The sequence below is a fragment of the Macaca thibetana genome, chromosome 18 (assembly GCF_024542745.1).
Source record: "Macaca thibetana thibetana isolate TM-01 chromosome 18, ASM2454274v1, whole genome shotgun sequence".
NCBI lineage: Eukaryota > Metazoa > Chordata > Mammalia > Primates > Cercopithecidae > Macaca > Macaca thibetana.
In genome coordinates, this window is record NC_065595.1 from 15,279,755 (window position 1) to 15,306,546 (window position 26,792).

The window sequence follows — 26,792 nt, forward strand, 5'->3', positions numbered from 1 at the left end:
CAAAACAGAGATATAGACCAATGGAACAGAACAGAGTCCTCAGAAATAATACCACACATCTACAGCCATCTGATCTTTGACAAACCTGAGAGGGGTTCTAATCGTCTTTACTGTCACATTTTTTGAAAGTCTTTCTTGCTTCAAATTTCATTATACTCTTCTAATCTGAAGTTCAGACCTTTATGACTGCTATTTACTCTCATTTCTTTATTTCTTTCATTAACATATTAATTTTGCTTGTTTAATAAGCACATATTGGATGCTTATTATACTAGTCTGGGTGTTTAATCCTCTTGCCCCTAAATGATCATTATAATAACAATAATAAAAATAACTCATTTTTTGTTAGTTACCACATGTTGGGCATTATTTTAAGCTCATTATTTACACTAATCAATTTTGATTTTACCTGCTGAAGAACTTTTTAAGACAATAAAGTTCTCCCTGTTTTACAGATATGAAAACTAAGATTTAGGGTAAATAAATTACCCCAACTGTGAAAAGCAATGTGTTACAGAGCTGCAATTTGAAACCAGGGAGACTGGCTCTGAAATTCTCACGTTGTCCTCAAACTTCTGTTACCAGATGGTGCCTTGCAGGTCCAGGCTCTTGTTTTCCCAAACAAAGAATTGGATGTGACACATACAGATAGCAAAGCAAAGCAGCAAAAGTGTATTAAGCGCAGTGTATTAACTCTCGGAGGGGGACAGCGGACTGACCTCTGTGAGATGAGATCAGCCTCAGTTTGCTGTACTTTGGGTCTATTCATGTGATTATTTTTTCCTTCTCTTCCCATGGCTGCCTAATCTCTAGCCAGTGTCTGCCTTTTGATTAAAAGATGTGTTGCTTTCTTTGGCCCTTGTGACCATGGAGGATGGTCACCTCCATCCCGTAATTTTGAGTGCATGCATGATATGCAGTCCTGATGCATAAGCTGTAATGAACTGATTATCACACAGTGTTGTATTAAGAATACTTTTTCTCCTTAATGTGCATACCTTACCCAAAAACTCTGCCCCTTACTGGTTTGATCTAGACCTTGCTGACCTTGGTTTCCTTTCCCACATTTTTTAAAATCTTACTTTCTGTTTTGGCTGCTTAACTTTTGCCTCTTACCTTGCTTGTTGCTCACCTGCCCCTTCACCTTACTTCTCCTCTCTGCTTTTACTCATTCCACCCTTTATCCAACTTTTAATTCCTTTTGCTATTCTCCTGCCTCATTTTCCACATTCTCCTGCCTCACTTCTATGGTATTCTTTAAATTCTTTGGGACTTTTACTCATTTGAATATGTAAATATTCTCTATGTATTAGTTTTCTTGTGCTGCTGTAGCAAATTATCACCAATTTAAGCAGTTTTAAACAATACATTTTAAAAACATTTTCTTCCCACAGTTTCTGTAGATCAGGGGTCTAGGTATACTTATCCAGTTTTTCAGCTTCCTCTACAAAAAGGCAGAAATCAAAGTGCCCAGCAGCCTGGGATATTATCTGGAAGCTCTGAGGAGAGAATGTGCTTCCAGGATGATTCCTATCTTGGCAGAATTCAGTTCGCTGTGGTTATGGGACTGAGTTTCACATTCCCTCGCTGGCTGTCATCTGAAAGCCTCTCAGCAACTGACATCTGCCCGGGGTCTTCATCATTCTCTCCTCCTTCTCCTAACCTGCAGCAGAGAATCAAGACCTTCTCATGCTTCCAATTTATCTGATTTTTCCTTCTGCTGCATCTTTGCTATTTCTGACTGGAGAAAATTCTCAGCTTCATAGGTCTCACACGATAAGATTTATCCCACCTGGATAATCTAAGGAAACTTCCCTGTTTTAAGGTGTGTAATTTTAATTACCTCTGCAGTCACTGTTGCAATGCAACTTAACATAGTTAGCTGCAGGTCTCAGAGATTAGAACCTGAGTATCTTTGAGGAGCTGTACTCATCTTTCCAAGGGCATATACTAGTCACTCCCTAAGTTCTATTCCAAAGCTTGGCTTTTGTTCCCTTATTCATTCATTCCATTAATATAAACCTGCTATCACCCACTCACTTATTTTTCAGCACTGTATTGTTTACTCAGAATTTGAAAGTGTGAAGGCTCTATCTTTAATGATTGACAGTAAAATGGAAAAAAAAAATAGAAAGACAAATATTCAGTTATCATTCAATAGGTAAATTCTATGACATAAAAGTGCATAAAGTGCCATTACAACATAAAGGAAATGTTCTTAAAAATGCCAATGGGATACTTTCGACTCTTGCATGTCACGGGAAAAAATTAGCATCCAAATTTCTAAAAGAAATAAAGTTTAGTCCACATAAAGAAACAGTTCCTTCTGCTAGTTTTATTGGCCCTCTTTAACTTTCTATTAGTCACTCTTTAACTCAGTGTTGACATTTTGGAGACTTTTCTTCCCCTGTGTTAGTTTGCTAAGGGTGTCATAAGGAAGTAGTACAAACTGAGTGGCTTAAAACAACAAAAAATTATTCTTTCACAGCACCAAAGGCCAGACATCCAAAATCCAGGTGTCTGTAGGGTTGCTTCTTCTTGGGGGGCTCAGAGGGATAACATGTCTCATGCATTACTCCTGGCTTCTGGAGGTTGCCAGCGATTTCTTGGTGTTTCTTGGCTTGAAGTTGCAACACTCCAAACCCTGGCTCTGTTGTCACACACTCCATCTTCCCTCTCAGCGTGTCTGGTCTCTGCCTTTTCATTTCATAGGAAAAGCAGTCATATTGGATGAAGGGCCCGTCTACCTTCAGTCTGACCTCAATTTATCTAGGTTATGTCATTTCAAAATAAGGTCACATTTAAAAGTCCCAGAAAGGAGGATTTGAATGTGTCTTTTTAGGGGTCACAATTCACCTCATGACACTTCCCTTGCTACAATTCTTTATAAACGCAAAAAACTTTTGAAAATTCTAATTTGTCTTTCATTTCATTTCTATTACCAGTACTGCAACTTTGTCATTCATTTCCCATTGCAGTATTATCAGTAGTATTTCTCCAATAAATGCATTTCAAGAATTTTTTAAAAGGGAAATTGTATATTATTATTTATGCGTGTGATCATTTTAAAAGTCATTTTCACGTAGTAATATTTATGAGGAAGAAATGTGTTAAATCAATACATATATGAGATAAAACATTGAAAACATTAAGACAAGTTTTCTGATTTCCATATATTATTAGATATACATATTTATTTCATTTGAAATATATATGATGATTTTTTATATATTCCTAGATTGAAAGTAGCCTAAGAACCAAGAGTGTATCATTTAAAGTTTATGCATGCCAGATTTCACAATAATGGATTAAGCCTTTTGCTTCATATCATGAAATAGGGAGATAAGCAAATTCTAGATTTCCCTTTAAAATTATTTTTAAATTACTTTCTTATTTGTGTTCATAAACTATAATATCTGATCCTTGGATTTTCTGAATATGTATTTCAGAAAGAAAATTTACCAATGAAAGACTGGACGTGGTGGCTATGCCTGTAGACCTAGCACTCTGGGAGGCCGAAGCGGGCGGATCAAGAGGTCAGGAGATCGAGAACATCCTGGCTAACACGGTGAAACCTCGTCTCTACCGAAAATACAAAAAATTAGCCGGGCGTGGTGGCGGGCGCCTGTAGTCCCAGCTACTCGGGAGGCTGAGGCAGGAGAATGCCGTGAACCCGGAGGCGGAGCTTGCAGTGAGCCGAGATCGTGACACCGCCCTCCAGCCTGGGCCAGCGAGACTCCGTCTCAAAAAAAAAAAAAAAAGAAAAAAGAGAAAAAATAATTTACCAGTGAAAAAATCTTTACAATTTACAATGTACCAAATATCACAATTTTTAAGTCAACACCTGGAATTTTGATTTATACCACATATTGTTTTTTGCTCTGCTTTATCCCGAATGTTCCTGAACTGCATATTTATTTCTCAAATGAATGATTTTTCAGTTTGCATATTAGTATTTTTTACATACTGATTTACCAGGCCAAAAGACCTGGGCATTAATCTCTATGAGGTATGCATTTCATATGAAATTGATAAATCGACTTTTTTGTAAAATCACTTTTACAGATTTATTGACTCTACTGTGCTAATTGTAGACCAGATTCATATTATTTAGTAATCTATATAAAATTAGAATATGCATGAAAGCATAACAATTTGTTTTCCTGATCAAACAGGAGGAACAACTATGAAAAGAGCTGAGTCTGTGTCATGTAAATTACATCCACTGAAGCCTTAGACAATTCCTCAGAGGTTTCCATAGGTGATATGGATGGTACATTAATATTATGCAATGTATAAGCTAAATTTAAGTGATTCATGATCATTTTAAGCTGATTTTTTAATTAGGGTTTGAAATAACATTTTGGTGACACACTACTTAAAATAGTTTTAAGTTATCTCGTAGTCTAAACAAAAAGGAAGAGGATGATTTTGTTCAATTTTCTCTTTCTACTTCTGTCTCCAACAACAGTATTTCATAGTATGTGCAAGCTCTCAGTGTTTTTTAATTTTTTTGACACATTTCTGTATGAATGTGTTTTATTTTGTAGGAGACTTATTCAAAATTTTGGTGACACATCAAGGGTTACCACCCATTAGGTTGAAGATAGACATACTTCTTTTACTTTTGCCCTTTATTTTATAAAATACCTCAGGCTACCGCACTTCATAGAAAATACATATTCATCTCTTTAGCTGTATACAAAAATACCCTCTTAAATATTACCTAACAAAAAGGTTTCCATTCAAGGTCCACAACAAAATTACAAATAATGACTCAATCCTGGTGACTTATACCAAATTCCTTGTTCAGTAAGACAGAGGCATTGCATTGTTTTCAATGCCGGTAACTTTCCTATATCAACCATAAGTGCCCCAGATGGGTTTCTGATTCTGTCCTCTAAAATTTAGTAGCCTCTGCTGAAATACATCTGACTTTTATGGAATCTGGTCATATTTTCCTACCATCAGTATTCTGTTCATCATCAGCTCCTGCTGCGTTCACGCCACCTGCTTGCTCCATCTGTGCGCTTTCTGTTTCGGGCGCCTTGCATCGTTTCTTTGCTTAGTTTTACGTCTACTCAGTCATTAGCTGCAAATGAAGCCTGTTGCTTCCAGTTTGCCAGAAGTGTACTGGGAATCTTACGCTCATTTTTCTTTTCATAATCTTGCTTTACATAAAAATGAATGAAACCTTTAGTCTTTTCATACAATTGTAATGCCTACTGACAGCTTTGTAAATTAAATATTTAGAGGCATGCAGTTGGTTCAAAGTGAGTGCAGATCAGGGCATACCATTGTGCCTTGAGCGAGAGATGGATGCTTTGAAACTCCTGCAGTGGATTATTAAGAGACTCCCAGTGGCCTAAGCACTTTCCTAAGTTATTTCAAGCACTATTGACATAAATTACAAGTATACCCACCCTTTTATTTTAATTAGTCATCTCTCAAAAACATGAGACATATCTTTGAGGCCCAATGAATGCTTTTTTTTCCTACGGAAAAAGGTTTTTAAAATATGTAGGGAGACATTGGATCAAATAATTTTTCAAATGCTATGTTAAATGTATTTGAAATGTATTTGAATTACTGAATATATTGTATTTAATCACCGGAAAATAAGCTGCAATTGCTTCTTTGTCATTTATTTATACAAGTATTTGTTCCTTAATTATTCAGCAAATATGTATACAGTTTCTACAGTATGGAATGCATTGCACTAGATGCCTGCCGATAAAGACCTGAAAGGTTAGTGACAAAGAAGCATACGTAATTGTTCTGACAGAGCTATAAACAGGGAACAATGGCTAATCACAAGAGAGTCTGACCCAAACTTGGAAGAGTTGTCTGTGAAACAGGGTGGGGGTGGCGAGGAAATTTTCCACAAAAGATTCTAGTAATACAAGTAAAATTGGATTAGTGAGGCATTGCATTTCTTTGAAATGAAACAATGAAAGAAAATACCGTCACTCCTTTAAATGAGCATTTTATAATTACGTTTTCCCTTTGAGTTGAGATTCACCTATTGACACCTCGATTAGTTTTATAATTTGTCAGTGTCTACATTTACTACTCTAGTCTGATTTCAGTATTTAATCCTTAGTCTTATTTGTTGTCATTTTGTGACATCCTATCTGATACTCTTATCAAAAATTATCTGAATATTTAATGAATTCATACAAAGAATATACATGAAAGTGTGAGAATAATGCTAAATCTCTAGTATTTGCCGCATAACTTAAATACAGATGATTAAGCCAATCTGCCAGGATCGTCCTGAAGCTGAGTCCCCTCCCCGCAGCATCTCACTCCTCACAAGTAGGTCAGATCTACAATTTTCTATGTAATTGCTCCTCATTCTTTTAAATAAGTTTATTAAATATGGTAAGTTAGTTCTCCTTTCCTTCTAGTTACCACTTTTTGGTAGATCATATTTACAATCCTAAGGTATAACAGATTTTTAAGTCAAGACCCCTAAAGCATACAACATAAATAATAATTATGATAATTTTGATTACATGAAAACAAAGTGCTTATACTACAACAACCACCACAACAGCAACAAAGACGCAAAGAGATAAGCCAGAGACGGGAGAATATACACTGTCCCAAACCAGCAAAATGTAAGTATTGGGAACACATACAGAATTCCTATGAATCAGTAAGAAAAAGACAAAACCCAAATTAAAATACAGCGAACAGTATGAACTGGAACTTCACAGAAAATGAAGTTCTAATGGCCAATGAACAAATGTATTAAAAGAGGGTCTGCTTCCCAGCAGATAAAGGGAATGCAAATTAAGACAATAAGAACAATATTGATAATATTTTTAAAATATGTATGAAAACACTATGCACCGACAAGCATGCGAGAAGAAATTCTCGTACATTGCCATTAGATATTTATTTATAGATTTACATTTTGTTGTGGTGGTGGTAAGAATACGTAACATAGGGTCTGCCCTCTTCACGAAATTTTAGCACAGATTATATAATACACAATATAGTATTGTTAACTATAAGTACAATGTTGTACACCGATGCTCTTCACCTTGCACAACTGAAAGTTTGTACTTATTGGACAGAGACTCTTCATTTCCGCTCCTCCCAGGCCCTGGCAGCTACTATTCTACTCTCTGGCTCTGAGTTTGACTTTTCTAGATACCTCATACAAGAGGAATCATGTGGTATTTGTCCCTCTGTGGCTGATATGTTTCATTTAGTATTATGTCCTCTAGGTTCATCACATCCAGATTCAACAATCTACATTGTTGGATTTGCCAGGCTTCCCTTTTTACTTAAAGACTGAATATTATTGCATTGTACACCACATTTTGCATATCCTTTCATCCATCAATAGACAGTTAGGTTGATTTTATATCTTGGCGTTGCAAATCATGCTGCAATGAACATGGGAATTCAGGTCAACCTTCAAGATGCTGATTTCAGTTTCTTTGGTTATACGCCCAGAAATGGAATTGCTGGATCATATGATAGTTTCATTTTTATTTTTATTTTTTGAGAAATCTCCCTAGTGTTTTCCTAGCTGGCATTTTCATTAAACATTATTTTTTGTTCATTCTTTTGTTTTTGAGATGGAGTCTCGCTCTGTCCCCTAGACTGGAGTACAGTGGCACAATCTCGACTCAATGCAGTCTCTACTTCCCGGGCTCAAGTGATTTTTCTGTCTCAGCCTCTTGAGTAGCAGGGACTACAGGTGCTTGTCACCAATGCTCAGCTAGTTTTTTATTTGTAGTAGAGCTGGGGTTTCGTCATGTTAGTCAGGCTGGTCTCGAACTCCTGACCTCAGGCGATCCACCCACCTCACCCTCCCAAAGTGCTGGGATTATAGGCGTGAGACACTGCGCCGGGCCTAAAGTTTATTTTGAAATGCATTTATATCAGCCTACAAGTGTAAGAAATAATACAGCGATCTTGTGCAAAAGTTACCCAGTTTCCCCAAAGGTAAAAACTTGATAGAGTACAATATCACAAGCAGAAAAGTGATATTGATGCAATTAACCTCTCTTGTTCACATTTTTCAGTTTTACATGTATTTCTCTCTCTCTCTCTCTCTCTGTGTGTGTGTGTGTGTGCGCGTGCCATATGTTTAGTTATATGCAGTTTCATTGGAGGTATAGATTGTTATATCCAACATCACAATTCTATCATTACATAGATTCCTTATACTACCCTTTTATTAACACAACTATGTCCCTCCTACCCTTCTACCTCAACTCCCCTGTCATGATCCACTGGCTACCACTAATCTGTTTTTTACCTATGTACAAAGGAATTGTATATAAGAAATAATACGGTATGTAACTCATTGGGGTTGGCTTATATCACTCAGCATAGTTCTCTTGAGATCTATCCAAGTCGTTGTGTGTATCAGTGGTTGGTTTCCTTTCATTGCTTCATAAGTCTTCACATAGATGTAGCACAGTTTGTTGATTTGTGTTTGTTTACTTTTTTAAATCAGTCAACAGTTTGAAGGACATTGAGATGTTTCCAACATTTGCTAATATAAATAAAGCTGTCATGAGCATTTGTGTATATGTGAACATATGTTTTCATTTCTCTGGGATAAATGCCTGGGAGTGCAATTGCCAGGTTGTATGGTAATTGCATATTTAATTTCATAAGAAACTGCTAAACTGTTTTTGAGTGTCTGCACTTTTTATTTTTGCATTGTTATGTATCAGTAATCCAGTTATGCTGTGTCCTTGCCAGCATTTAGTGTTGTCACTATTATTTTTTAAAACTTATGTTAGCTACTCAGATAGGTATGTGGTAATATTTAATTTTCATTTTAATTTTTATTTTCCTAATGGCTAGTGATGCTGAACATCCTTTCATGTGCTGATTTTCCACTTGCATATCTTCTTTGGTGAAGTGCTTAGTTACGAATTTTGTCCATTTTCTGATTTGAATATCTGCTCTGTAGTTGTTGAGTTCTGAGTGTACTTTGTATACTAGATGCTAGTTCTTGATACCCTAAGCAAACTAATGCAGGAACAGAAACCAAATACCACATAGTCTCACTTATAAGCAGGAGCTAAACATTGGGTACACATGGACACAAAGAAGAGAACAACAGAAACAAGTGTCTATGTGATGGTGGAGGGTACTGTGCTTATTACCACAGTGTCAAAATAGTCTACACCAAACCCCTATCATGTGCAATTTTCCTGTATAACAAACTGGCACATGTACCCCAAACCTAAAATAAAAGTTAAGAAAAAGTCACGTTGGAGAAGCCAAAAGAGGGCTCCTAGGACTCTATTTATTGTTGTAGCATCCTGTAAGTCTGTAATTATTTCAAAATAAAAAGATTTTTAAAAGGGGAAAAAATACTTGTGATTTGCAATTATTATTATTATTTTTTTTAATCTGTAGGCTGGCTTTTATGTTCTTAACAGGATCTAACAGAAAATTTTGATGAGGTCCTATATATTGATTTAATATTTATGGATTATACTTTTGTTGTCAAACATAAGAAATCTTTGATAAGCCTGGGTCTCGATAATATTTTCCTAAAAGTTTTGTAGTTTTACATCTTGCATTTTACAGTGAAGTTTGTGACCCATTCTTCGTTTATTTGAATGCGAGGTGCAAGAATTCAGTTGAGGTTCATATTTGTGCCCACAGAAGTCCATACGTCCCAGCACCATTTGGTGGTCATTCTTCCATTTGATCACTTACACATTTTCATCAAAAATCACTTGAACGTATATTTGTTGGTTCATTTCTAAGTTCTCTGTTCTCTTCTATTGATCTGTGAACCTGTTCCTCTCCAATATCACACTGTCTTGGTAACTGTAGCTGTGTATTAAGCCATAATATTTAATACAGTAATCCCTCCAGTTTCATACTATTTACAGAGTGTTTTTGCTAAACAAATTCCTTTGTTTTTCTACATACATTTTGAAGTTTATTTATGTCTTAAAAAAACTCTGAGATTCTGTTAAATTTATAGCTCAAGCTAGGGAACATTGATTTGTGTGCTATGTAGAGTCTTTTGTTCTATGGACATGATGTGTCTCTCTGTTTATTTAATGGCAATATTTGATTTATTTCAGTAGTATTTTGTAATTTTAAGGATACATATGCTATACGTTTTGTTAAGATTGTAGACTACTATTTAATTTCATTTAGTGTATTTTTACATGTTTTTATGCTTTTAATTTCATCTTCTACACAGTTCACTAGCAGCATTTAAAATGTGATTGCTGGCCAGGTGAGGTGGTTCATGCCCGTAATCCCAGCACTTTGGGAGGCTGAGGAGGGCATATCACTCGAGGCCAGGAGTTTGAGACCAGCCTGGCCAAAATGGTGACACTCCATCTCTACTAAAAGTACAAAAATTAGCCAGGCATGGTGGTGCACATCTATAGTTTCAGCTATTTGGCAGGCAGGATAACAGAAATTGGGAGGGGGAGGTTACAGTGAGCTGAAATAAATAATATAAAAATATAAAAAAATAAAAGTGTGGTTACTTTTGGCATCTTGATCTGATATCCTAAAACCATGTTCAATTCATTTATTTGTTGTAGGAGGATTTTTGTAGGTTTCCTGGGAGTTTTCATAAAGATACTCATCTGAAAATTGAGATTTTAAAACATTTTTTCTTTCCTATCAGTAGGCTTTTTTTTTTTTTCCTTATTGCAGTGGCTAGACTTTCAGTACTACGTCAAGTAAGAGTGACAAGAGTTCTGTAGGCAGACAGTCTCTCCGTGTTCATGATCTTGAAGTAAAACCATTCACACTTTCAACATTAGGTGTGATGTTAGCTGTAGGTTTTTTGTAGACATTTATTGTCAAGTAAAAGTAATTCACTTCTAGTCTTAACATTTTTAGTGCTTTTAAAGGAATGTGTGTGGTAACTTGACAAGTGAGTTTTTCTTCAGGTGATACGATTTTTTTGTTTGTTTTGTCTTTTGCTGTATTCAAGTATTGAGTCAATTTTGCATGCCTCTAATACTTCACACTAAGTCATGTTGTGTAATAATTTCTGTATGTTGTTGGATTTAATCTGCTATTTTTATTTAAGGGACAGCGTCTCCCTCTGTTGCAGTGCAGTGCAGGGTGGAGTGCGCTGGTGGAATCCTAGCTCACTGCAGCATTGAACTCCTAGGCTCAGGGGATTCTCCCACCGCAGCCTTCCAAAGAGCCAGGACTATAGGCATGAGCCACAACCCCCGGCTAATTTTTTTTTTTTTTTTTTTGTAGAGACAGGGTCTTGCTATGTTGCCCATGCTGATTAACTCTGTGCTCAAGCAATTCTCCTGCCTCGGCCTTCCAAAGTGTTGGTATCACAGGCGTAAGCCACAGCTCCCAGACTTAAAGCATTTTTTTGTTTGTTTTCATTTTCAGTTAATGAGAGAAAGTAGCCTATAGAGTTTTATCGTGTGTTTCGTTTTGTCTTTTTTTTAACACTGTCTGTTTGATCAGATCACAATAGTTGCCGCCTCATAAACAGAGTTTGGAAGTGTTTCCTCCTCTTTTATTTTCTGTAAGAGATTATGTAAAATTGATGTTCTTATTTTTTACATGTTTAAAAGATTCCCAAGTGAAGGCCCTTCAGCCTAGAGATTTCTTTTTTGAGGGCTTTTAAATTATGAATCTAATTTCTTCAATAGTTATAGGCCTAATAGGATTATCTACTTTATCTTAGTTTCATTTTGGTAACTTGTGGTTTTCATGAAATTGATTCATTCATTCTAAGATGTTTTATTTATGAACAAGAATTTGCTCATAGTAGTCCCTTATTATTTCTTTAATGATTGTAAGATCTGTAGTGATATTCCTATTTGATCCTTGATATCAGGGATGTAGTTCTTTTTCCTTTTCTTTAATGTTTCAGTCTTTCTGCAGTTATATAAATTTTATGTATTATTCTGAAGAACAGAATTTTGTTTTATTAATTTTCTTCTGTTTTCAGTTTCATTGATTTTTGTTCTTATAAATTGTTCCTTTACTTCTGTTCTTTGGGATTTTGCTTTTCTTTTTTTAGTTTCTTGATCTAGAAACTTAGATTTTTTTATTTTTAAATATTCCTCTTAAACAATATGAGCATTTGATGCTATGGTATAATTCTTTTTTTCTCAACACTACTATAGCCATCTCACACACACATATATATATATATATTTTTTTTTTTTTTTTTTTTTGAGACAGAGTCTTGCTCTGTGCCCCAGGCTGGAGTGCAGTGGCGCGATCTCGGCTCACTGCAAGCTCCGTCCCCCCGGGTTCACGCCATTCTCCTGCCTCAGCCTCCTGAGTAGCTGGGACTACAGGCGCCCGCCACGGTGCCCGGCTAATTTTCTTGTATTTTTAGTAGAGACGGGGTTTCACCGTGTTAGCCAGGATGGTCTCGATCTCCTGACCTCGTGATCCGCCCGTCTCGGCCTCCCAAAGTGCTGGGATTACAGGCTTGAGCCACCGCGCCCGGCCTCACACATATTTTGATATGTTGTATTTTCATTCAGTTTTGTCACTTTTTAAAGATTTTATTTAAGGATTTGTCTTTGGCATACAGATTGTTTGGAAGTGCATAATTTAATTTCTAAGTGCATGGAGATTCTCATTTTATTTCTGTTATAGATCATACATGTTATATTATCTGACCATAATTAAATGATACTTTAAAGCATGGTTTCAAATATAACTTAATTATGATCAGATAAAATAACATGTATGATTTAAATTATTTTAAATTTATTGAGGGTTAGTTTTTTGGATCCAAGATGCCTTTTGGAATATCCCATGGGTACATGAAAACAAAAAGCATATTCTGTTATTTTTAGGTGGAGTTTCTATAAATGTTGATTAGATTTTCGTGGTGTTGCTCATATCCTCTAGATACTTGCCATTTTACTTTCTAGTAGTTCTATTAGTTATGAGTTGTAGAGAACAAAAATCCCCAGTTATGATTGTGGACTTCTCTACTTATCCATTCAATCACATCTGTTTTTGCTTTATTTATTTTGAGGTCTGCTTACTTGGTACATACACATTTAGAATCCTTATGATTACCTGACAGATTGATCCTTTTATTTTATTTATCCTGTTGCCTTTTATCTTCAGCAATATTTTCTTCTTCTTGGGTACACTTTAACTTATGGTCATATACAGGCATAACCCAAAGATATGATGGGTTTACTTCCAGGTCACCACAATAAAGCAAATATCACAATAAAGTAAGTCACACACATTTTTTTTTTGGTTTCCCAGGGCATGTAAAAGTCATGTTTACCTTAAGCTGTAGTTTATACATGTGCAATAGCATTATGTGTAAACTACCAACATACATACATTAATTTGAAAATACTGCTTAGAAAGCTAACATTCCTCTGAGCCTTCAGCGAATCATAATATTTTTGCTTGTGGAGACTTTTGCCTCCATGGTGACAGCTGCTGACTGATCAGGTTTGTGGTTACTGAAGGTTAGGGTGGGTATAGCAATTTCTTAAAATAAGACAGCAAAGCTTGCTGTACTGAGTAACTCTTTTACAAAAGATTTCTCTTCAGCATGTGATGCTGTTAAATGGTCTTTCATCCACAAGGAGAATTTCAAAAATAATTAGAAATAATGAATAAGACCTACTATTTGAGAGCACAACCGGGTGACTGTAGTCAGTTATAATTTAATTGTTCATTTAAAAATAACTTAAAAAGTGTAATTGGATTGTTTGCAACTCAAAGGATAAATGCTTGAGGGGTTGCATAAAGAAACACTAGAGTCAGTCATCTCAAAACCTGCCATTGTTTCATCAATTACATTTATCTACTATTCTAAATCCTTTGTTGTCATTTCAACAATGTTCACAGCATCATCACCAGGAGTAGATTCTATCTGAAGAAACCACTTTGTTTGCTCCCTCCTAAAAAGCAACTTCTCATCCATTCAAGTTTTATCACGTAATTGCAGTAATTCAGTAACATCATCAGACTTCACTTCTAATTCTAATTATCTTGTTATTTCTACCATATCTGTAGTTACTTCTTCCATCAAAGTCTTGAACCCTCAAAGTAATCTATGTGGGTTGGAATAAACTTCTTCCAAATTTTTTTTTTTTTTTTTTTTTTTTTTGAGACAGAGTTTTGCTCTTGTCACCTAGGCTGGAGTGCAATGGTCCGATCTTGGCTCACCACGACCTCCGCCTCCCAGGGTTCAAGCAATTCTCCTGCCTCAGCCTCCCGAGTAGCAGGGATTATAGGCACACACCAACAGGCCCAGCTAATTTTGTATTTTTAGAAGAGACAGTGTTTCTTTCCATGTTGGTCTGGCTGGTCTCTAACTCCCTACTTCAATTGATTTGCCCGACACAGCCTAACAAAGTGCTGGGATTACAGGGGTGAGCCACCCCACCTGGCCCCAAACTCCTTTTCATGATTACATTTTGTCCCTTCCCGTGAATTATGAATGGTCTTAATGGCATCTAGAATGGTGAAATTTTCAGGTTTTCAGTTTACTTTTCCCAAATCCATCAGAAGAATCACCATCTATGGCAGCTTTGATCTTATGAAATGTTTTCTTTAACTAACATGACTTGAAAGTCAAAATTACTCATTTATTTGTCGGCTGCAGAATAGATGGTGTGTTAGCAACAGTGAAAACAACATTAGTCTCCTCGTACTTCTCCATTAGAGTTCTTGGGTGACTAAGTGCATTGTTAATGAGCAATAATATTTTGAATGAAATATTTTTCCCTGAGGAGTAGATCTCGACAGTGGATATAAAATAATTAATAAACCATGCTGTAAACAGATGTGCTGTCACCCAGGCTTTGTGTTTCATTTATAAAGCACAGGCAGAGTAAATTTAGCATCATTCTTAAAGGCCTATAATTTTCAGAATGGTAATTGATTATTGCCTTCAACTTAAGGTCACCAGCTGCATTAACCTCTAAGAAGAGAGTTAGCCTATCCATTGAAGCTTTAAAGCCAGCATTCATTTCTCCTCTCTAGCCATGCAAGTCTTAGATGGCATCTTTTTTTTTTTTTAATATAAAGTTATTTCATCTGAATTGAAAATCTTTTGACATGCCTTCCTTATGAAGCTTATTCATCCCTTTTCGAGTTACAGTGACAGACATGTGACTCCTCCTTTCACTTGAACACTTAGAAGTCATTTTAGGGTTACCGTTTGGCCTAATTTCAATATTGTTGTAACTCAATAAATAAAGAGGCCTGAGGAGAAGGGGAGAGAAAAGAGTATAACGATGACCAGTCACTGGAATAGTCAGAGCACACTTATCAGTTCAGTTTGGAGTCTTACATGGGCAGTTCGTCTTATATGGGCAGTTTGGAGTCTTATGTGGGAGTCTTACATGGGTATGTATGATGTACATTTTGGAGGGTTTTTTTCTTGGTAATTGTTTTTTAATGTTATCTGGTAACATTTTTTTGAGGGATAGGAGGTAGTTGTAGTCTGATATAACCTTTGGCCTCTCAGCTTCTTAGATTTTTTTTTTTCTTTTAGACTTACTGCCTTGGGCAGTTTCTAAGGCATTGTCTCCTTTCCCTGTGCCATGGATGGTCACAGAATGCAGACCAAAATACATCTGTGTTCGGCGTATAAATGATAAAAGTCCACTGTAGTCTTCATTCGGTTTCCAGGGTCCATGCTTTGGTCTCTTTAGAATTCTCACTTTTCTTTCTAGTTTGAAGGAGCTATTCTTTTTAATATTTTCTTTAGCTTTTAAATTGTTTTCAGCAAAAGTACTATTCCAGATATTCAATAGAAAATGATGCTAAAGATGAAAATACTTTCTAAAATTTTGTTTTTAATCCTATTTTAACATTTCCTTCTCCTTTCCCCCTTCTCTTTCAAGCACGGAATGGGGATGTGTTATTGATGACTTGCTGTTGGGGGGCATGGAGATGGGGTGAGAATTTTACTCAAATCTGGAACGTGGTATTCTCCTTTCTTCTCCTAGAGGCTAACTTCCTCTGTGGGAGCACAGGGGAAGATTAGAAAAGACTTGTCAGTTTTGGGGGTATTTCTTTTTTGCTTTTGTCTAGTTCCATCTATTTTCAGCTAGCATCTCAGGATATGGTGATCTTTTGTGTTGATGATATAATGGATACTTTTAGGGTGAAGATAAACATGAACTCCATTCCCATTACCAGCTTTTCTAATAGCTGAAGAGCAATGTTTTTCCTAGCCCTTCTTCCAACCCTACTCAAGTTGTCCATTGATTTTCTTGGCTGTTGGCCACCTAGAAAGAGAACTGCACCCATTCTCACTGCCAATCTCTTTGTTCTCTCTATCCCCTTCTTTGAATTCATGGACACCAGTTTCATCAGCCTCAGCAGAGAGCAATGCAAATAGAAGAGACAATCTAGGGGTTATCCTTATCTTCAAGCCGCCACAGTGTCCTAGAGTATTGTTGCACAGTACTACAATATGTTTGCTCCTCTCAAAAATGTCCAGGCCAAAAATGCATGCATGCAGATATCTACATTCAGATCTACCTCCCAATCTTAAGGGGAATAAGTTATCTACCTACTCTCTACAGCACTGGAGAGGACTAAAGGGGCAGTATTAATAGTCTGAGGACTCAGACCACTTGCCTAAGAAAACTTTCATTTAATACATTTGTGGAAGCTACATCAGAGTAGGCTGATTTTTTTCTAGCACAGCAAGCACCCAGTCAGAGAAGAAATGTGTTTTTCTTTAGGAGCACCACCAATTTTATAAGTCTTCTTCTTGAGGTCTTCCTTTCTATCCTTTTTGTTTATGGGAAAATAAAGCCTCTCTCTGTGGACACAGCAATCCTCAATGCCAAACTAAACCAGCCGATTAGACCCAGGGTCGAGTAGGAGCCAGGGGCTGTTAACGGTTGGCCTGTTCTGCACGGGCCTTTATCAGCAAACCTGTGAGACTGGTACCTGTTTATAAATGCTAGAGGTGATCTTCAGTTTACAGAGGCAATTAACATCTTTCATTTTTAGACAAAGGTACACAAACTAAAAAAAAGTAATTCATTTGCTGTTGAAATTTAAGAAAAAATATATAACTTGCCTCACTTGTAGGGGGTTCTCATTTCTTTAACTTTTAAAAATTGTAACATTTGAAAATTTTCAGGTCCAATGTCCAAGTAAATGGATATAATTTTTAAAACTTAAATGTCATTTAATGCGCATTGACAGTAATTTATAGAAAAATACAAATTAGATAAATATACGTAGCATTTAGCCTGGTGATTATTATGAGGCAAACACTATATTTATTATTTATCTTCTTTTTCCTCGTCTAATATAGTTCAGCAAAAAAAAAAAAAAAAAAAGATAATAGTTTTATCTTAGAGTCTTCCCATTAAATAACATAGGCTATCCTATGTTAAGGTTTTGAGACAAGCACTCATTGTAAAGTTTTAATATATAATGAAAATGTAACATTTATAAAAGTACATTATCAGAAAATGAATTATTGCTCTGGCCAAAATCAAACAGGACTAAACAAAAGGCAAGATTCTTGACAAATATCAGCCATTCCTCTGCAAACACCTGTATTTTGCAGGTATAAGTGTGGCATAACTTTTGGAAAAAAAATCAATCTTGTAGACAGGAGTATCTATTAGGAGGTTAAGAGATATACAGCAGGACCAGGTCCCATGCTGAATCATTTCAAAGCAACTAAAACCTTAACAAAGTTTTATGGGAGAATCTGTAGCTAAAGGTCAGAATATACTTGACATAAGTTAATCACACCTCAAAAACCATGAATTCATTAATATTTACTTATAAAGATAGGGGTTTGCTAAACTAGCCTGGATGACTTTCTAAGATGAAGAGGGTCAGTCAAACTAATTTCCCCTTAAAAAATGAGATCAATTGCCTGTGTATTTTAATTCAGTTTGGAGTAAATAATTTTAAATGGTTTCCATAGTGGGATAATATAAGGCATTTTAGGTTTTCTGTAGAAGAAATAGGAAGAAAGAAAACCATCAGATGAGATTTTAACACCCCCACCCATCCCTTAAACACAAAGAAAAGCATAGGTTTAAAACTTAAGCAAACTGAGAATGTATTCTGCATATGTACACTTATATAACATATAGTCTATATGTATATTATAAGTACACTAAAATTTAAAAATAAGCAAAATCATAAGTTTTTGTGAATTGACTGGAAGCCATAGTTACCATTTGTATTCAGTATTTTTCCCAAATTATATAGTAATAAGATCTACCAAAGGTCTGCAAGTCATAAGTGTTCAAAGACAATAAATGTGATAACCAGTCTGGAATGTAATGTCATACAGTGAACACCTCTGTGCTTCCACAACTGATGATGAATTATAAAACTAACATCTTTATTTAAAAACTTGAGATTTTTCTAGAACAAATATTTTAACAAAATTACAAGCTTATAATGTGTGTTTCTATACATTTTTATTTTAATCATTATTATTTAAAAATAAGTGATAGTTTAACTTCTCACTTAACTAAAACTTTAGCTGAATTTGATTTAAGAGTTCATGGGTATGAGAATTTGAATACAGATGTGTGAGTGTGTCTGTGTGTGTTTATGTATGTATATGCACATGTGTGTGTATTACAAAAACATTTCCTCCCTTGGAACCGTTTCTGACATACTCAACACAAGTCTCCATTTGGTGGATATGTAAAATTCATAAGGCATGTAAATTAAGAAAATTAATTCATCGTCTCACTTTATTAGCATTCCTGTTCATTCTCATAATTTGTTGACAAATAATTGTTCTTCCAAATCATTTAAAATATAAAGGTACTCTTGGAAGCATGTTCTGCTAGGTTTAGTACATGGGTATTTTGTTATTTTTAAAATGAGAATGCAAATATTTAAATGTATTAATTATTTCAACAATTTAGTAACAGGTCATTTAGTGGAATAAAAATATTATATAAGTAAGTTTCTGGCTTCAATTTTCTTATAATCGTGATGGATTTTGTTGACTGTGAGTCTAGATTTTCTGTATGTATTTACAAGGCCACACAGTCTTTTCAAACAAAATAAAAACACACATGGCAATGACAGCTCAGTGTAAGAAAGGAATTTGATCAGCATTTACAAACACTACAAAGAAAAATGATAAATAATAGGGTTTACTAAAAACCTATTGCAGACAAGAACTCTGCAATATACATGTAATTGGAAAGAATACATTCAGATGAACTTTTTGGGTTTATCTCAGAACCCAGGTCTCTCAGCCTTACAGTATTTTACGTAGAATTTGCACTGAGGCAGCTTCTGAATCCCCATGCTTACCTATTTTGTGTCAACTTAATCAAACATTATTCTGCACAAGCTAGAGGGACAGAGACAGGAGGAAAGTTTTTCTGTTTTAGAAGCCTCTGTCTCCCCTCCACAAATCCTCTTTTTTTTTTTTTTTCCCCCCGAGTTCTGGAAATATCAGAGCTATCACCTGGTCCCTGAGCGACTGTTTTTAACTACTGCTGCAAACTGCTGCTACAATAATTTGTCTGCAGACAGGTCTTTAAGTCTCTCATGCATTTGCCAAAGTAATTTAGTAACTTCAGACACCTTGATTTGCCCAATAGATGTTAAACTCTAAAAATGAATGCATTTATTTATGATATGGAATCATGTTAGTTTTGAAACATTCTCCTGTTAAATTTAATTAAATTAAAATACAAAATTTAACATCCTGCTCATTTTTATCCCCTACTCACTTTTTGTTTGTGAACAATATCTAAACAATAACCTATGAGTTCTTTACCTACAGTTCTAATGAGATCGATGCACTTCCAAAACTTAAACCCAACGCTTTCACCTGGGCTTTTAAGCATATGTGTGATCTGACATTTAACTACTTCCTGAATTTATCTCTTCTTCATAATCTCTGTCTTCCAAACACAGAAGTACTGTTTTCTCCCTCCAAATACATTGGTACTTTAGGTTTTTTAAGTATCTGCATTCTCCTTTTTCTTTTAAAAACTAATAACTATTACTCTAAAATATAAAATGAGAATTTTTTATTGTTAAATAACTTGACAATGCTTGATTTATTTATTATATTTTAGATTAACTAAGGCTATCTACTTTAGGACTTTTGCTTTCTGTAGGATTTGATATTTGATGTGAGACCTGAAAAATTAGATACATTAGCCATATGGGGATGTAATTTTCTAGGCAATAGAAACAAAGCATGCAGAAAGTTACAATGGGAACAAGACCGTCAATTAAGATGTAGAAAAATGTGAATAATGTACATCTATTTAAACACAGAACTGCTACTAAGAACTGTTAGATACATGCTTGAGTATATTTCTCACAGAAATCTGTATAAATATTATTGAACTTAGCTATATAAAATAGTCAATGAAAAACAAAATTGAGAAGTCAGGGTAGGGAAAGGGGAGAAAGTGTAAGTGCAATCCTTTCTCCTATTTCATATTGGCAGACAATCCACAAGGTCTAAAATCAAAATACCCATGTCATGAATGACAACATGCTCTGAATCTATTTTGTAAATGATTTTTCTTTTTTTTTTTTTTTTTTTTTTTTTTTGAGACGGAGTCTCGCTCTGTAGCCCAGGCTGGAGTGCAGTGGCCGGATCTCAGCTCACTGCAAGCTCCGCCTCCCGGGTTTACGCCATTCTCCGGCCTCAGCCTCCCGAATAGCTGGGACTACAGGCGCTGCCACCTCGCCCGGCTATTTTTTGTATTTCTTAGTAGAGACGGGGTTTCACCGTGTTAGCCAGGATGGTCTCGATCTCCTGACCTCGTGATCCGCCCATCTCGGCCTCCCAAAGTGCTGGGATTACAGGCTTGAGCCACCGCGCCCGGCCTGTAAATGATTTTTCTTAAGTGGAATTTAAGTGAAGAATTTAAGTGAAGTAATATCTTTATTTTGTGAAGAAGACTTTATCATAATTTTAGCAATTTGCTTTGCCCCATTTTCATTTCTTTTTGCTTAAGTAAAATAAAACTGAGCTGCTAGTGAGGCTGAGGTGAAAAGATTGATTTAACCCAGGAGTTTGTGTCCAGCCGTGGCAATACAGAGAGACTCTATGTCTTTCAAAAAAATGAAAATGGAAATAGATTACTGTTAAATCTTAATAGTATGATTTCATTTTAGTAAACTCTTATCTACAAATGCACATATGTATATCTCTATGATCCCTTTGTCTCTTTTTTTTGTTTATAAATGTGTGTGTTTGTGTGTGTGTATCAACAATGGTGTTATCTTAATGACAGCTTAATGACAATTCTTTCTAAATAATGGAATTTAGATATTTAAGGGCTCTACTAATTATTTCTCTGTATTCCAATTTTTTAGCAATTAGGTAAAATTTACACAAAGCATTCCTTTTATTATTTTAAAGAGTATCTATCTACTAGAATAAAACATTATATCATGAGTCCCGCATATATGCTAAGAGTGTTATTCAGAAGGCAGGACATTCCTTTCACTAGGGGTGTGAGAAAAAGCCTCACATGAGAGGGAAGAATACCCCTGTTCTAGAGGAGTAAATAGAATTTGGTGATAGAAAATAAAGTTTTGTAGGCAAAGGGCCAAGCGCGCGCGCACACACACACACACACACACACACACACACACACGCCAATATATATAAGAAAGTTTAAAATGTGTTGAAAAATAAATAGTAAATAAACAATTGAGCTTCACCACAGTTTCATGTAAAGAGCTACCATTCCTTTAGGCAGGGAAAGGTAGATTGGTACTAATTTGCTAACAGCTTTTTTTATAAACAAAAAAAAGAACTCCAAACTAGACAAGAATTCAAGTTCTTTCCCTAAGGTTGCACATTTAATAGCTGATGGAGAAACTAGCAATCAGTTACTTGTCAATGAACCACATTCCTTAAGACATGAGGAAACACTGAATAGCTTTAAGTGGGAAAACTTAGCAGCCCTAGAGGCACATTGGCACGCTCTCTCATGGCAGAGTAGGGCAAGGATGAGAAGAAAGAGCGTGGGAGCCTAGTCCAGGCTAACATCCATGGAAGACACAAGTAAGGAGAAAGCCGAAGCCCTGGCTGCTTCGGGATCTGATCTATTCACATATTCACAGATTTCACCTCGCATATATTTTCTCCACAAATTTAAGTCAATTTAAGTTTCTGACAGATCATTAAATCCTTAAATGGACTAAAACTCGAGTTTGTAATAGCCACCTTACATTCTACTTAGAGGTGGCATGAAGGTTTTGATATATCCCAGGTTTTAATATGCAAAGGGGTTGAAGGGTATAAGAAAAAGTTTGAGTTGGAAATGTTAGTGCTAAGCTTAACTTTTCTGGTACCAAGGCATTTTTAGCTAAAGAAAGCTAGTAAATTCTCCAAATAATAGCAATATGTTCCTAATAGTGTATATGTGTTTGTGTGTATAAGTGTGTATGAGTGCATATATAATTTTATTATATAAATTTTTTACATAATATAAAATTGTATTATACATAATTATATATATATATATTTTTTAGCTCCACTTTGCTATTGAAGAACTAGATACAAAGAAGTCACAGGAGGTTTTACCAATTATACCCTTATCCTCTTGGGCTTTAGTGCCTAACTTGGAAGCCATAGCACCTAGTTTCTTCTTTGAAAACAAAATGAAGAAGAAAACAGAGAGATGAGAGAGCGATGAGGGGGGTGGGAGAGAGAGAGATTGATTCTAATTACATTTAAGTTTAGTGCATATAAAATCATTCTCAAGCCTCTTTTCTGACTCATTTGCCTTCTAATAATAAGACAGTTTGGAAATGTGCATCAAAAGATTTAAACATGTGTTTTAAAAGGATTGTACAGCACCTGCAGGAAACGGCAATGAATCAAAACTTAATGCCTTGCCCAAATTCTATATAATCTATATTTAAATAGTATGCCATGAAGTTAGACATTAGGTTATTTGGGGTAGTTTCTTAAATGACAAAAAAACTACTCAGTGAGTTTGAGGTATATCTTTGTTTTAACTTATCATTTTAGAGTAAAAATAACGATTGACGTAGCTATCTGAATTTGTCTGACAAGTAGATAACCTTTTAAATCACATCTATTTAGCGATTAAAAGTAGTCATTTTTTTGAATTATTGGTATTATATGTGCCTTTTCTATAACTGCTATATTTTATTCCCATCTCTATGGCTTGGTAAGAGCTTTTAATTTGTTTCATTGAAAGAAGGTTGATTCAGCTTTTCAAGACATAGTTTAATAATCTCAAAGTGGAGGATTTTTGATCTTATATCTGTCTAAGCATGAGAATGATTGTTTTAGTTATAGATTTGGCCGCAAGCAATTCAGAGGGGCATTATGGGATGGAGTGGAGCATCTGTTGGAATAAAGCATCAGGAGAGAGAGAGTGCCAGTATTCAGATCTGAGACTGCAGCTGCTCAGAACTCCGCCAAGGGACCTCCCCACACCCTTCCACCCTCTAATGTCCACCCTGGTCACATTTACTAACATGAGATTACGAAGGGAGTTGCTACTTAACACGCAACCCCATGCAATGAATGTGTGGAGAGCATTCTAGACTTTGCTTTCAGAGGTCTCAGTATCAAATATTCACACATGGCAAGTATTGCTTAGTATAGCTGCTCCTGTCAACAAGTAGTCCCATCCTGAAGCAGGCCTCCAGTTAATACATTTCCAAATGTTAAATGGGAAAATTAAAGACATATTAGTGTCTAAGTGACAATTATATCCTCATTTGGGAACCACTGCAGAGAGGAACTCATTGTAGAAAAAGTGAGCAGCAATCAAAAGCATTGCAAATGTCTCCATCTGAGGAGGTACTTGGCCTTCTAACACAAGGCCAGGTGGTTTACTAAAAGCACTGAAGGTGAATGAGCACTCGTCACCTGCTGAGTAGTCTATCTTCTCCACATGACTCATTTCTATTCTCTCCTCTGTATTGTCTTCCCATTGCCTTAGTTTATATCAGGCATTCTCTTCTGGGCAACTGTAAGCACTCTCTAAATTATCTCCTTTACCCAGAATCACTCTTTACAATATATTGTCTATATCCTTGTTACTCAAAGTGTGTCTCTGCAACAACAGCATAATTATCTCCTGGTTGCTTGCTAGAAATGCAGATTCTTAGAATCAACCCCAGATCTACTGAATAAAAGTCTTTCTTTAAACATGATTTCAGGTTGATTCTAAAGAACATCAGATTTAAGAAACAATGCTCTTCATTATCACTAAATTCTAAAACTATGTTCTAAAGGATAAAACTCATAACTATCTACAAAGTAATCACTCCCTCAAAACCCCACCACCAATATAAGACAGAGTTCACACTGACTGGAATGGGTCTCAGGTTTTTATGATGAACCTCATATTCTACTGACCAATTCAATACTCAATCTGCACTTTTGAGTCAATTTACGTCATTTTATTCCATCAACACATCAGGCTTGCATGTTTTGTAGGTTGACAAGCTCACCTCTAGGCCAATAATTGTCTTTTTATTTAGAATAAATCTGAACAAAAGAGAACATAAGAATGGATGGTGTCTGTTTATCTTTTATAGCTGGAATATATTCTTCCCTCAAGGAGGGACGAAATGAGATAAATAGCGTGGTAAGTCATAATCATCAGTGAGCAATTAACAGTTTCCATTTGTCCTTTTCTGCAGAGCTCCAATGATCAGCTTGTTTGTGCCAGGAAATAACCCCAAACTCTGAACTCTTTAAGATTATTTTACTCTCTGTTATGCTATATTAATGCAGAAAAAAGAAAAAAATAAGTAATTTCAAAGTGTACAGAGCCCTTATATGTTTGCTTCTTTCAGTAGTTCTTTTTGGAATACCTATGGTACATATTTGAGAATTAGACTAGCAAAATATATCTGTATTTATTTACTTCTTAAAACCACATTCTCCGTGGAACCTTCCATGAACTCCAGTCCCCCACTCCCATGTTGCCCCAGACATAAAATGACTCTCTTTCTTTTGAACATCAGATATTTATATATCCTGTTCTTAAGTCCTATTAGTTAAAATCGATGGAGAAGGAGAAGAGGAAGAGAGAAAATAAATATATCTTTTATAGTTTTTGAGACTATGAAGTAGTGAGGCCCTGTATTGCATCTTAACTACTTAACACGCAGACTGTCACACGACAGGAGGTAATGAGCCACAATAAAGACAAGGGTGAATATTTAATGCTTTTTGTTGTCTGTTGCAGTTAGAAGTTAAATGCCTTGTTAATACTAATTTGTAAGAAAATATTTTTGAGTGGATGAAAATCAGTCATCAACATTCACCTCAGACTCTGGATGACTACAGTAGGTACAAAATCATCTGTTCTTCTGAATTATAAAGTCAGTGTCTCCATGATGTTACAAAATTTACACAAATAGTTGGTGGTTCTGGGGCTAGTATTTAGGTTTTTGGACATCAATTATTCAACAACATCCGGCTTTGTTTTAAAAACTACAAACACACAGATCATCTCTATGATTTTCGTCTTCATTTTGGGTATATGACGGTGTCTCTGTATGGTGGATTTCAGATAGCAGTGCTTTTCAACAAAGATGTGTAAAGTGCATTGCTGCAGAGTCATCCAAGTGCCATTATTACTCAGAGTTATGTAGATTTTTGTCTCCTACATGTTTAACTGTTCCCCACTGACCCATACCTTACTAAAACTTGAGAAAGTGTTTCAAAAACAAAGCCATTGCAGTTAGGAGATGAACAGAGACTTCTGAATCATTTTTATTTATTATAAGGTTTTTCTTAAGAAAAATAACATATATAAGGGCCCTGGAGATAAAAAGAGATTCTAGTCTGACAGCTCCAGGAAACGCCACCCTGAAACATCTCAGGTGTTTGCTTCATATGTTAGTGCATATGTTTCTAAAAGTTAATGTAGAGTTTCATCAACTCTACAATGCTCTAAAGATCTGACAGCTTGAGAAATGGGAGACTCAGAGGTGTTTTATATTGTAATATCATTGTTGTAAACTTTTTCAAATTGCAAATACCTTTTTAAACTTTGGAAGAGAAGCATGGACACCTTGTATGTCATAAAAATCATGTTGATTTGTATTCTCTTTGCTTACTGCAAAGAAACTTTCAAGGCCCTGGGGTACTAAAAATCACAGCATAAGGATGTGTTCCTGTTGCTCAGTTTAAAATAAATTCTATCATCGATTAGTTCCATGTTCATAAGATATTTTTATATCAGTTTTTGTTGTTCAAAGAACACTCTTAGAAAAAGTTTCTGTCTAAAATGTTTCTTCATTAAAAAAGTAACTCCGTAATCTCATAAAAGTTCGATATTTTTAATACATGAATTAACAACATTGTGGAACATTATTTATAAAGGTGAATGGGGAAATACTGCATTGAACAAACTCCCTCTTCCCTAATGTCTATATTATTTAGTAATAGCAAATGAGAAATTTGTGGAAGATTAGTTGGGAGCTCAAAAATTACATAGACAATAAGAGGTTGAGAGATATTTCTGCAGTCTGGGAATCATTTTGTACTTTATAATTAAAACCATTTTTCATTATTTAATATATTCTACAAATATTTACAGAATTTCCTCTAGCTCTAGTCATTCTGTGATACCATCAGGGGATTTTTTCTAGAATTTCCAATAGATACCAAAATCCAAGGATGCCCAAGTACCCAATATAAAATGGTATATGTATTTGCATATAACCTATGTACATCCTCAGGTATACTTTAAAAATGCTTTAGATTATTTATCACAGTTAATCCAATGTAAATACTAAGTAAATAGTTGTTATAATGTATTGTTTGAGGAGTTATGACAAGATAAAAATATCCTTACATGATCAGT